Source organism: Tachyglossus aculeatus, chromosome 23 (assembly GCF_015852505.1).
Source record: "Tachyglossus aculeatus isolate mTacAcu1 chromosome 23, mTacAcu1.pri, whole genome shotgun sequence".
Lineage (NCBI taxonomy): Eukaryota > Metazoa > Chordata > Mammalia > Monotremata > Tachyglossidae > Tachyglossus > Tachyglossus aculeatus.
Genome location: NC_052088.1, coordinates 32,944,761 through 32,958,619, shown reverse-complemented (window position 1 = coordinate 32,958,619; position 13,859 = coordinate 32,944,761).

The following is a 13,859-nucleotide window of genomic DNA, read 5'->3' as shown; positions in this document are numbered from 1 at the left end:
AGTGCTTGGGAGAGGACAATACAACAATAAACAAACACATTCCCTGCCCACAATGAGCTGACAGTCTAGAGGGGGAGACAGACATTAAAAGAAATAAATCAATGGCAGATATATACATAAGTGCTGTGGGTCTGGGAAGGGGTAATGAATAAAGGGAGCATATCAGGGGGATGCAGAAGGGAGGAGAAGAGGAAAGGAGGGGTCAGTCAGGGAAGGCCTCTTGGAGGAGATGGACCTTGAATAAGGCTTTGATGGAGGGGAGACTCACTGTCTGTGGGATAGAGAAGCAGCATGGTTCAGTGGAAAGAGTACAGACTTTGGAGTCAGAGGTCATGGGTTCAAATTCTGGCTCCGCCAATTGTCAGCTGTGTGACTTTGGGCAAGTCACTTCACTTCTCCGTGTCTCAGTTCCCTCATCTGTAAAATGGGGATGAAGACTGTGAGCCTCATGTGGTACAAGCTGATCACCTTGTAACCTCCCCAGCACTTAGAACAGTGCTTTGCACATCATAAGTGCTTAATAAATGCCATCATCATCATTATTATTATAGGAGGAGGGAGGGTGTTCCAGGCCTGAAGCAGGATGTGGGCAATCCCAACAGACACAATCCTTCTCTCACGTGGGGCTCACAATTTAAGGGTATTTTAATAATAATGGCATTTATTAAGTGCATACTATGTGCAAAGCACTGATCTAAGCACTGGGTACTGTTCTAAGCACTGGATGAGGAAACTAAGGTACAGAGATGTAAAGGGTTCTACCCAACGTCACCACCAAGGCAAGTGATAGGGCCAGGATTAGGACCCAGGTCTCCTGACTCCCAGGGTTTGCTCTTTCCAGTAGGTAATGCTGCTTCTCATGCTCTCCTTTCTCCTCCTTTCACTCTTCTCTGCAGGGAAGGAAATAATCTTCATATTAGAGTGGAAGTTCTAAGTGGGCAGGGAAACGGTCACTTCTCTCTGTGGTACTTTTAATTACACAGTGCTTGGCACATAGTAAGTATTTAACAACCACCATAAAAAAAGTGTAACAACCCAGCCGTTTGGGTCTCTTTGCAAGAGCATCTTCCTGATCCTATGTTATTGTCTATTATTATTATCATTATTATTATTATTTAGCACCTACTATGTGTCAAGCACTGTTCTAAGTCGGGGGTAGATTAATCAGGTGGGTTAAGTAAGATGTTATCACTGTCCCCCCATGAGGCTCAGAGTCAAAGTAGCAGGGAGAGCAGGTACTGAATCCCCATTGTACAGATGAGGGAACTGAAGCACAGAAGAGTTAAGTGACTTGCCCAAGGTCACTCAGCAGACCAGTGACAGAGCCGGGATTAGAACCCAGGTCTTCTGATTTCCAGACTCTGTTCTTCCTGCTAGACCATGCTCCTGCTCAGTCAATCCTTCAATCTATCGGTGGTATTTACTGAGCATTTACTGTGTACAAAACACCATACTTAAGTGGGAGAGTCAATCAGTCTGTCAATCATATTATTGAGCACTTACTGTGAGCAGAGCACTCTACCAAGCACTTAGGGGAGTACAATAGATGAGAGTACATGAGAAGCAGCGTGGCTCAGTGGAAAGAACACGGGCTTGGGAGTCAGAGGTCATGGGTTCTAAACCTGCTCCGCCACTTGTCAGCTGTGTGACTTTGGGCAAGTCACTTAACTTCTCTGGCCTCAGTTACCTCATCTGTAAAATGGGGTTAAGACTGTGAGCCCCATGTAGGACAACCTGACTACCTTGCATCTACTCCAGTGCTCAGAATAGTGCTTGGCACATAGTAAGTGCTCAACAAATACCATCTTTGTTACTATTATTATTACAGTATAATGACACATTCCCTGCCCACAACAAGTTTACAGTCTAGAGGGAGAATGAAATAAAGATGAGGTGGAAGGAATCCAACTGTCCAGAGTTTCACACCACTGTATTCACATTGAATTTCAGTCAATCAGTGCAATTTATTGAGCACTTCCCACCCCCAGGACTTCTGTCCCGGGACATTTATTCCCAGATTAAATGGGGATTAAGACTGTGAGCGCCATGTGAGATAAGCACTGTGTCCAACATGATTATCTTGCTTCTACCCCAGGGCTTAGTACAATGCTTGGCACATAGTAAGCACTTAATAATTGCCACAGTTATTATCATGAAATTCACCCTCACGCTCCACATGCCATAATGGCCCCCCCGCCCTCCAGTCTTTGTACCCTAACATTGGAACCCCCATAGAAAATCTCTGCTCTTTCATCATCCACTCGTTTAATCTTTACTTCTATTCACTCAATCGTATTTATTGAGCACTTACTGTGTGCAGAGCACTGTACTAAGTGCTTAAGCTCTAAGCTCTAGTGAACTTGAGCCCTCTCAGAAAACTGCTGCTTTAGAAACAGCCTGCTTCGCTCTCTTCTGTCTCCTCCTCAGATGCTTGAGCTCTTTCCTCGCGAAATATGGCAGGAAGTCCCCAAGCTTCTCTCCTCTAGGGAAGTGGGCAAACAAGTACCTCAGACAACCCTCTAAGGAGCTAATGGATTTTTAATTATTTACAGGTTCACTAGAGATCCCATGTAACAGGAATTATTTAATCAAAAGCAGGTTAGCTCAGCCGATAAAGGCCCCAACTAAATGAGGCAAAAAAAAGCACTGACTGGGAAAGTTGGCAGTTAGAAGAAGCTCCTTTTTTTTTTAATCCCTCCCACCACTCCAGTGAGTCCGCTGTCCCTTGGCTTCTGTTCCTTGACTTCTGTGGTTGGTCTAATGCTTGCCTTTTATTCTCACCGTTTCACGCTGCCTTCAGCTGCTTCCAGACTTTGTGGCAAAAGTGAAGCTCTCCTACGCTCAATGGGGACAAGGATTGTGTCAACCTACATATCTGCATTCTTATGTTTTGATATGAATGTCTTTCTCCATCTTTGCATCTTTAGGAAGCAGCTTGGCGTAGTGCGTCGAGCACCGGCCTGTGAGTCAGAAGATTGTGGGTTCTAATTCCAGCTCCACCACTTGTCTGCTGTGTGACATTGGGCAAGTCACTTCACTTTTCTGGGCCTCAGTTACCTCATCTGTAAAATGGGGCTCGAGACTGTGAGCCCCACATGGGACAGGGACTGTGTCAACTCGATTTACTTGTGTCCACCCCAGTGCTTAATACATTGCCTGGCACACAGTAAGTGCTTAACAAATGCCATAATAATAATAATAATTATTATTATTATTAGGCAGTTGGCTCATTGTGGTCAGGGAATCTGCCTGTTATATTGTACTTTCCCAAGCACTTAGTACAGTGCTCTACACACAGTAAGCGCTGAATAAATATAACTGACCAACTAAATACTGTACTATACCCTCCCAAGCACTTAGTATAGTGTCTAGTACCCATTAAGCACTTAGTGAATCTCCAGACATTGAACTGCTGATCTTTGGCCATTGAAAATCTGAGCCTTTCCCAGACACTATCCTTGCACCTGTTTTGCTCTAGACCCCAGAGAGGCAAACTATTAAAACTGAATGCAGAGGCATTTGACAGTTCTGATGGGAGATATGCTGTGTAGATATTGCTAGGTTTTAAGACTTTCATTTGCCCAACTCTTACCTGCCTCAGCCCAGAGTAGAATTGGTTCTGGCTCTTTGGTCATCCTGTGGAAAGACAGTCGGGAAGCAGCACAGCCTAGTGGATATAAACCCCGATCCTGGGAGTCTGAAAGACCTGGGTTCTATTTCCAGTTTCACCACTAGCCTGCTGTGTGACCTTGGGCAAGTCTCTTCACTTCTCTGTGTCTCTGTTGCCTCATCTGTAAAATGGAGATTAAGACTGTGAGCCCCATGTGTGACAGGGACTGTGTCCAACCCGATTTGCCTGGATCCACCTCACCGCTTAGTACAGTGCCTGGCACAAAGTTAGAGCTTAATAAATACCACAATTATTATTACCGATGTGACCTGGGATGGACTTCCTCCCCAGGCCTAAGTGGTACCTGGACCACCTGGTCACTTATTACCTAAGTGGACAGAGATTTTGTCCAACTCGGTTTGCTTGTATCCACCCCAGTGCTTTAGTACAGTGCCTGGCACATAGTAAATGCATAACAAATGCCATTGTCATCATCATCATCACTACCTCTGTCCCCAGCAAGCATGTCACCCCGCTCCTCAGAAAACTTCAGTGGTTGCCCATCCACATCCGCAACAAACAAAAAATCCTCACTACTGGCTTTAAAGCAGTCCACCACTTTGCCCCCTCCTACCTCACCTCACTTCTCTCCTTCTACAACCTAGCCCACACACTCCGCTCCTCTGCCGCTAACCTCCTCATTGGGACTCGTTCCCACCTGTCTTGCCGCCAACCCCTGGCCCACATCCTGCCTCTGGCCTGGAACACCCTCCCACCTCAAATCCCACAGACAATGACTCTCCCCTGGTTCAAAGCCTTACTGAAGGCACATCTCTTCCAAGAGGCCTTCCCAGACTAAACCCCAATTTTCCTCATCTCCCACTTCCTCCTGCTTCATCCTGACTTGCTCCCTTTGCTCTTCCCCCCTCCCAGTCCCACAGCATTTATGTATATATCTGTCATTTTATTTATTTGTATTGATGTCTGTCTCCCCCACTCTAGGCTGTAAGCCCATTGTGGGCAGGGAATGTGACTGTTAATTCCTTTATTGTACTCTCCCAACTCTTTGTATGGTGCTCTGCACACAGTAAGCACTCAATAAACACAATTGAATGAACAAATGAATGAATGTGAAAACTGAAACAAAAACAGTGCAGGTCCCAAAGCAGTCATATTTATAATGTGGTATTTGGTAATAATAATAATAATTGTGGTAATCAGATATTTGTTAAGCATTTACTATTTGTCAAGCACTGTTCTAAGTGCTGGGGTGGATATAAGCAAATCTGGTGGGAAACAGTCCCTTTCCCACACGGGGATCACAACCTCAATCCCCATTTTACAGATGAAGTCACCAGGGAACAGAGAAGAGAAGTGACTTGCCCAAGTTCACAGAGCAGATGAGTGGTGGAGCCAGGATTAGAATAATAATAATAGTGATGGCATTTGTTAAGCATTTACTATGTGCCAAGCCTTGTTCTCAGTGCTGGGGCGGATACAAGGTAATCAGGTTGTCCCACATGGGGCTCACAGTCTTATCCCCATTTTACAGATGAGGTAACTGATGCCAGAGAAGTTAAGTGACTTGCCTAAAGTCACACAGCTGACAAGTGATGGAGCGGGGATTAGAACCCATGACCTCTGACTCCCAAGCCCATGCTCTTTCCACTGAGCCACGCCTTCTGACTCCCGGTCCCATGCTCTATCCACTAGGTCATACTAAATGCTGGGATAGGTACAAAATAAACAGGTGTGACCTGTCCCTCTCCTTGTCCCACATGGGGCTTACAGTCTAAGAATCATAGAGTTGATGTAATCTCATGTTGACCAAGAAATGTGTCCATATATTATTATAGTGTATTCTCCCAAGCATTTAGTACAGTGCTTTCCACACAGTAAGTGCTCATAAATCTGATTGAATGAATGAATTAATACTGGAGCTAATAGGGACCTGAAGAGAGCATTTCTTTCAATCCCACTCCCATCTGGCTTGGTTCCCTGACTCATAGGAAGTAAGAGAGGAGTTATCAATAAACCAGTCAACAGGAGGATCAGAATCTGTGACCTTTGGGTATTTGATATTTGCCCCACCCTCCAGCCCATAGCACTTATGGACATATCTTTAAATGATACATTACAAATGATTTACATTAATGTATGTCTCCCCCCTAGACCGTAAGCTTGTCATGGACAGGGAAGGTGTGGCCAACTCTGCTGTATTGTACTCTCTTAAGCACTTAGTACAGTGCTCTGCACATAGTAAGCTCTCAATAAATACCTTTGTTGATGATGAGGAGGAAGAGAAGGATGAAGAGGACGAGGGTGATGCATTATGGGCATCTGCCTGTCTTACTTAGAACACGAAACTGTTAATGGATTTGCTTATTTCACCCCAAGATCCCAGGACCATCTCATCCCCTAACTTGGCTCCACTTGAACTATGAAAGTTAATTTGGGGGGCATGGGAGAAGGTGATGATTAGCAACTTCTTCAGAAATCAACCAATGGTGTTTATTGAGCACTCATTGTATGCAGAGCATTGTACTAAGTGCTTGGGAAAGTATGATACAAGAGAGTTGGTAGACACATTCCCTACTCACAAGGACTTACTGCCTAGAGAAAATAATAATAATAACAGTGGTATTTGTTAAGTGCTTACAATGTGCCAGGCACTGAGCAAAATGCTGGGGTGGATACAAGCAAATCTGGTTGGACACAGTCCCTGTCCCACTTGGGGTTCAATCCCCATTTTACAGATGAGGGAACTGAGGCACCGAGAAGTGAAGTGACTTGACCAAGGTCACACAGCAGACAATTGGCAGAGTCAGGATTAGAACCCATGACCTTCTGACTCCCAGGTCTGTGCTCTGTCCACTACATCATACTGCTTCACAGAGGGGACAAACCATCAGAACCTTATGTTTCAAAATGCCTCTGACTTAGGCTGTGGTGAATTGCTTGATGTCCTTAATCATTCAGTGGTATTTACTGAGCGCTTACTGTGCACAGAGCACAGTCCTAAGCCCTTGGGAGAGCTCAGTACAATAGTTGGTAGACACGATCCCTATTTTCAAGGAGCTGACACTTTGGTGGGAGTTTATTGAACTCTTTTAGAACTTATCAAATCCACCTAAGAAGTGCACTCTGCTTAATGATTTGTATGGCATCATTGTATAGCCTAGTTTATTACTGGCATGTCAGAATTTACAATCTTTCTTTTTCTCATGTGTCATCCACTATGACTCATTTGCAACAGGGGAATTCCATAGGCTCCTGTTTCCCTAAATAGGAGCTGTAACTCTCAAGTGGGGAGAGAAGCAGTGTTGCCTACTGGATAGAGCAGGGGCCTGGGAGTCAGAAGGACCTGGGTTCTAATCCTGGCTCCTCCACCTATCTGCCGTGTGACCTTGGGCAAGTCAATTCACTTCTCTGGGCCTCAGTTCCCTTATCTGTAAAACAGGATTAAGACTGCGAGCCCTATGTGGGATAGGGACTGTGTCCAACCTGATTAGCTTGTATCTACCGCAGCACTTAGTACAGTGCCTGGCATTCATTCATTCATTCAATCATATTTACTGAGCGCTTACTGTGTGCAAAGCACTGTACCAAGTGCTTGGGAGAGTTCAATATAACAACAAACACAGTTTCTGCCCATAGAAAACTCACATTCTAGAAGGGGAGACAGGCATCAAAATACATGTATAAATAAATAAATTAGATAGAAAGTAAGAAAGATAGACAGATGATAGAGATAGATGCTGTGGGGATGGAGGAGGATGAATGAAGGGATCAAGTCAGGGTGACAGAGAAGGGAGGAGGAGAAGAGGAAATGATGGCTTAGGGAAAGCTTCTCAGAGGAGATGGGCCTTCAGTATGGCTTTGAAGTGGGAGAGAGCAATTATCTGTCTGATATGAGGAGGAAGGGTGTTCCAAGCCAGAGAAAGGAGGTGGGTTAGAGGTCAGTGGCGAGATAAATGAGATCAAGGTGCAGTGAAAAGGTTAGCATTAGAGGAACAAAGTGTGCGGGCTTGGTCAGAGTAGGAGAGTAGGGAGGTGAGGTAGGAGGGGGCAAGGAGATTCAGGGCTTTACAACCAATAGTGAGGAGTTTTTGTTTGATGTGGCAGTGGATGGGGAACCACTGGAGTTTCTTGAGGTATGGGGAAACATGGTCTGAAAGTTTTTGAAGGAAAATGATCCAGGCAGCAGAGTGAAATACAGGCTGGATTGGGGAGTGACAGGAGGCAGTGAGGTCAGCAAGGAGGCTGATACAGTAATCAAGGAGGGATAGGATAAGGGATTACATTAATGTGGGAGCAGTTTGCATGGAGAGGAAAGGGTGAATTTTACCGATGTTGTGAAGGTAGAACTGACAAGATTTAGTGATCAATTGAATATGTGGATTGAATGAGAGGAGTCAAGGATAATGCCAAGGTTACAGGCTCGTCAGACAAGAAGGATGGTGATGCCATCAACAGTGATGGGAAAATCAGGGAGAGGAAAGGGTTTGGATGGGAAGATAAAAAGTGCAGTTTTAGCCATATTAAGTTTGAGGTGACAGGAGGACAACCAAGTAGAGATGTCTTGAAGGCAGGAGGAAATATGGGGCTGCAGAGAGGGAGAGAGATCAGAGCTGGAGATGGAGATTTGGGTGTCATCAGCATAAAGGTGGTATTTGAAGCCACGTGAGCAAATGAGTTTTCCAAGGGTGTGAGTGTAGATGAAGAAGAGAAGGGAACCCAGAACTGAACCTTGAGGGACCCCCACAGTAAGGGGATGGGAGGCAGAGGAGGAGCCCACAAAAGAGACTGAGAAAGAAACTGGCACAAAATAAGCACTTAAATACCACAGTTATTATTATTATTAGAGAAATCTAAGGAATTTCCAGAACAAGAGAGAGTAGAAGCACTGTGGCCTAGTGGGAAAAGCAGAGGTCCAGGAGTCAGAGGACCTGAGTTCTAACTCCTACTCCACCACTTGTCTGCAGTGTGAGCTTGGGCAAGTCACTTAATTTCTCTGTGCCAATTTCCTCATCTGTAAAACGGGGATTCAGTACCAGTTCTCCCTTCTACCTAGACTGTGAGCCCCATCTGGAGTAGGGGCTGGGTCCAATCTGATGAGGTAACTGAGGCACAGAGAAGTGAAGTGACTTGTCTAAGGTCATACAGCAGACAAATGGTGGAGTGGGGAATAGAAAGTGGGTCCTTCTGACTCCCGGGCCCAGGCTCTGTCCACTAGGCCACGTTGCATCTCCAATTAATTCAGGTTCACCATCTGAGGCAGAAGACTAACCCAGGGCCAGGCTAGGTCTGGTTCTTGCCCTCCAAAATGCCCAGGCCGAACCTTAATTAGCAGCTTATCGGCCACTGGCTCTGGGCCACATGCACCTTGTCTCCAATTAGCCAAAGCAGCTGCAGACGTAGCCCCAAATCCTTTAGCGCCCACACTGAGCTGATGGTGTTTCTGATTCTCTCTACTTTCCAAAGCGCATAGCACAGTGCTCTGCTCACAGTTTGCACTCAATTAATACCATTAAATGAATGACTGCTCTACCCAACTCTCTGTCTGACTCTGAGGGACAAAGACCATGTCTAATTTCCACTTGTGCATCCTTTCCCAGGACTTAGAGCAATGCTTAATAGATACTATTACTGCTACTTATAATAATAATAATAATGGCATTTATTAAGGCCTTACTGTGTGCAAAGCACTCTTGTCCAGAGTTTTCTAAGCAGCTGAGCTTCTTTGGGTTTATTTATCCCTCCTCCTCTACCTTCTATCCAAACTTTCTTTGTCTTTGTGGATTTTGTTAAGCACTTACCATATGCCAAGCACTGTATTAAGCATTGGAGTAGGTACAAGATAATCGGATTGGACATAATCCCTGTGCCACATGGGACTCACTGTCTGTTTAGAAGGAAGAACTTATAACTGATCCCCATTTTATAGTTGGGGAAAACTGAGGCCCAGAAAAATTAAGTGACTTGCCCAAGATCACACAGCAGGCAGGTGGCAGAGCTGAGATTAGAATCCAGGTCTCCTGAGTCCCAGGATCTGGCTCTTTTCACCAGGCCACGCTGCTTCCCCCTGTAGACTGTAAACTCGTTGTGGGCAGGAAACATGTTTACCAATACTATTATACTGTACTCTCCCAAGCACTTAGTACAGTGCCCTGCACACAGTAAACACTCAATAAACATGCTTGCTTGATTGACCAATTGCTTCCCGAGAATATTTAGCAGCTCTTGTTTCTCCTCTCCAGATTTCCCATCCACTACATTGGCTTCCCCTTCTCTTGAAGAGTTTCCACTGTGCTATCTCTCTCCTGTGATTGGGTAAAAGAAACTTGACTTGGGTCTGTTTTCTCCTTGGATGGTCAATAGAAAAAGGGAGTTTTATTTCATCTAACATTCAAGTGCTTGAAGGAGTCTCTGATACTGGATAGAAAATGAGAGGGGATATAAAATGACTCGTGATTACAGAACAGCAGAATAGGGAGAATGGGAAAACTTTAAACTGGGCTCTTTGCTGCCTGAAAAGGGATTTGATTTTGAACTGATTTTGGCTCTAAATCTGGGAGAAGATTGATAGCTCTTGGAAGTGCCAGGGTGAAACAAGTCTCAATGTTGGACCATATCAAGAGAAGCAGTGTGGCCTAATGGAGAGATCCCGGCCCGGGAGTCAGAGGACCTGGGTTCTAATATCCCAGCTCTGCCGCTTGCTTACTGCGTGGGCTTGAACAAGTCACTTAACTTCTCTGTGACTCAGTTCCCTCATCAGCAAAATGGGGATTCAATACCTGCTCTCCCTCCTACTTCAACTGTGAGCCCCTTGTGGGAGCTAATTATTTTGTATCTTCCCCAGCACTTAATACACTGCTTGGCTCATAGTAAGCGCTTAACAGATACCACAGTTGTTATTATTAATAGTAAGACTGAAGCTTGCCATGCAACTTCTAAGGGATTTCTTTCCTGGAAAAGAAACTCTTAGGAGAGGCATCATCAGTGTGAGAGAAAGGGTTAGTGTAGAGGAACCTGATAGAGATTATAATATGGCTTGAACTTTGGAAAAGAGAAATGGAAGATCAACATATTTTCTTGGATGAGAAGACAATATAGGAGGGGAGTGGAGAAGATGCTATTGCTCCAACAGAAATCAAGGGTGGATGGAAAATCTCAAGCCGGCTGAGGAGGGTGATAAAAAAATTTAATAAATGTCATGTAATTCAAGTAAATAACCGCATATGGTTTGGGAGTTTTGAGACACTTAGGTAGGCTGCTAATTGGACAATGAATGTTTCCTGGACTATATGTATGTCTGCCCATTACTTGGTGAATTTTTGAACCACCCACAGAAGGTTGCAAAGGCAATTTTTTTTGCCACATTCTTGTGCAATCATTCATTCATTCTTTCATTCAATCATATTTATTGAGCACTTACTGTGTGCAGAGCACTGTACTAAGTGCTTGGAATGTACAGTTCACCAATAGAGACAATTTCTTCCCACACCAGGCTTACAGTCTACAAGGGGGGAGAGAGACATCAAAACAAGTAAATAGGCATCAACACAAATAAATAGAATTATAGCTATATACACATCAAAACAAGTAAACAGGAATTAATATAAGTAAATAGAACTATAGATATGTACATATATACACAAGTGCCTTTCATTATTATTATCATGACTACTAGCAGTAGTAGTAGTAAAATTATTGACAGGGATAACAATAATGGTCATATTTGTTAAGCACTACCTTTGTCCTAGGGGAAATATAAGCTAATCAATTTTGACACAGTCCCTTACAGGGCTCACTGTCTTAAATAGGAGGGAGAACAGGGATTTAATCCACATTTTACAGAGAGGGAAACCAAGATGCAGAAAAGTTAAATGACTCGCCCAAGGTCACGCAGCAGGCAAGTGTTGGAGATGGGATTTTGTGGAGGAATAGAATGCACCTGGTTGAAAGTCAACAGCTGTACAAGAAAACAAGCTGAGGTGATTTAGATGCAGCATGGAGTACTGGAGAAATGAGAAATCCAGAGCATTATTTGTGTCAACACTTGGTTTTAATATAAATATGGGAAAAGGATTAGGCAAAGATAGTGATGCCCCAACTTAAGTGAAAGTCCTCTGGAAAGGATGGTAATAATAACTGTGGTATTTGTTAAGTGCTTACTATGTGCCAGGCACCTTACTAAGCACTGGGGTAGATAGAAACGAATCAGGTTGGACCCAATCCATGTCCCGTATCTACAGTCTTAATCCCCACTTTGCAGATGAGGAAACTGAGGCACAGAGACATGAAGTGACTTGCCCAAGCTCACACAGCAAACAGGTGATGGAGCTGGGATTAGAACCCAGGTCCTTCGGACTCTCAGGCCTGTGGCCTATCCATTAGGCCACACTGCTTTCCTCTGCCACGTTCTTCAGGGCTGAGCAAGTATCTGATGATGAGATACTAGTGGCAGAATTCAGACCGCCTCGGGAAAGCAGGATGATGGTTGGGGGAGGGGAGAGGGGGTGTCAAATTGAGAACATAAGCCCCTAGAAAGTCAAACAGTTTGCAAACAAATTCCAGGTTCCAAACTTCCACCTCGCAAACATGAGATTTAACACTGCATTTAACCAATTAGTTAGCAAAAAGCCTTTGCTTCCCTTTATACTTAGTACTGGTCTTCATTAGAAGAAACTATAAAATTTCCACCCTCCCAACAGTTGTGATTAATAATAATAGCAATAATAATAATAATGATGGTATTTGTTAAGCGTTTACCATGTGTCAAGCACTGTTCTAAGTGCTATGGTAAATATAAGATACTCAGGTTGAACGCAGTTCCTGTCTCACATGGGGCTCATGGTCTTAATCCCAATTTTACAGTGGGTAACTGAGGCACAGAGGAGTTAGGTGAGTTGGCAAAGGTCACCCAGCAGACAAGTGGTGGAGCCACGGTTAGAACCCATGTCTTCTGACTCCCAAGCCCGTGCTCTTGCCACTAGGCCATGCTACCTTCATTCAATTGTATTTATTGAGCACTTACTGTGTGCAGAGCACTGTACTAAGCGCTTAATGAGGGGAAGGAGAATCAATGTGCACAGTGACGAATCAATCAATTGATCAATGGTATTTCTTGAGCACTTAACATGTGCACAGCACTGTATTAAGTGCTTGGGAGAGTACAACAGAATTAGCAGACACGTTCCCTGCCCATAATAAGCTTACAGTCTAGAGTGGGAGACAGACATTAATATAAAGCAGTGTGGTGTAGTGGATAGACCACAGGCCTGGCAGTCAGAAGGATTTGGGTTCTAATCCCAGCACTGCCACTTGTCTGCTGTGTGACCTTGCATAGGTCATTTCACTTCTCTGTGCCTCAGTTACCTCATCTGTAAAATGGGGGTTAAAACCATGAGCCTTGTATGGGGCAGTGACTGTGTCAAACCTGATTAGCTTGCATCTACCCAGCGCTTAGAATAAGTGCTTGGCATATAATAAGCCATATAATAAAAAACATAATAAAAAATATTGATGGATTTTTCCATCAATCAGTGAAGCAATTAATGGTATTTATTGAGCAACTACTGTGTGCAGAGGACTGTACTAAGTGCACAGAGAGTGCAGCAGAAACAAAAGGCAAGGACGTTGCCTTCAAGAAGTTTACAATGAATAAATATCGATAGTACTTATTGAGAGCTCCCTGTGTGTAGTGTACTGTACTAAGCACTTAAAATACAAGATAATAGAGATGGTAGACATGATCCCTGCCCTCAGGAACCACATTATGCATTGGTAGAATATGTTTCAGCCTTGCTTTTCTTTAGGTACTTTTCAAGCCAACCACCATTTTTCTTATTACTCTAAATGCCTTCTTTCAAAACGCTTCAGCTATTTTTAATCATCTTCCAAAGGTCGCAGCAAAATATCCGGGATTGCTTCCACATCATTTTTTTTCTACAGATTCCTCATTTGCTCTGTTCTCTATCATTTGCAGTATCTCCTCCTTGACCTTTTGTGCCCTTTCCTGTCATTCGATTTTCCTTTTACCGTATTTGCCCGCCAGACTATTTCTGTTCAAACACACCACACCTAGCATTATTCCCCTGGCTGATTTCTATTTAAGACTCGATGCCAGGAAACTCTGCTGCAAACACTCTTTCCTGAAAACTGGCACTTCAGTAGTAGCTCCCAGGCTCTTTAAATTTGGTCTTCTTGGGTCAGCAGTGAGGTTCCATCTGGAAAGAAGCCTTCG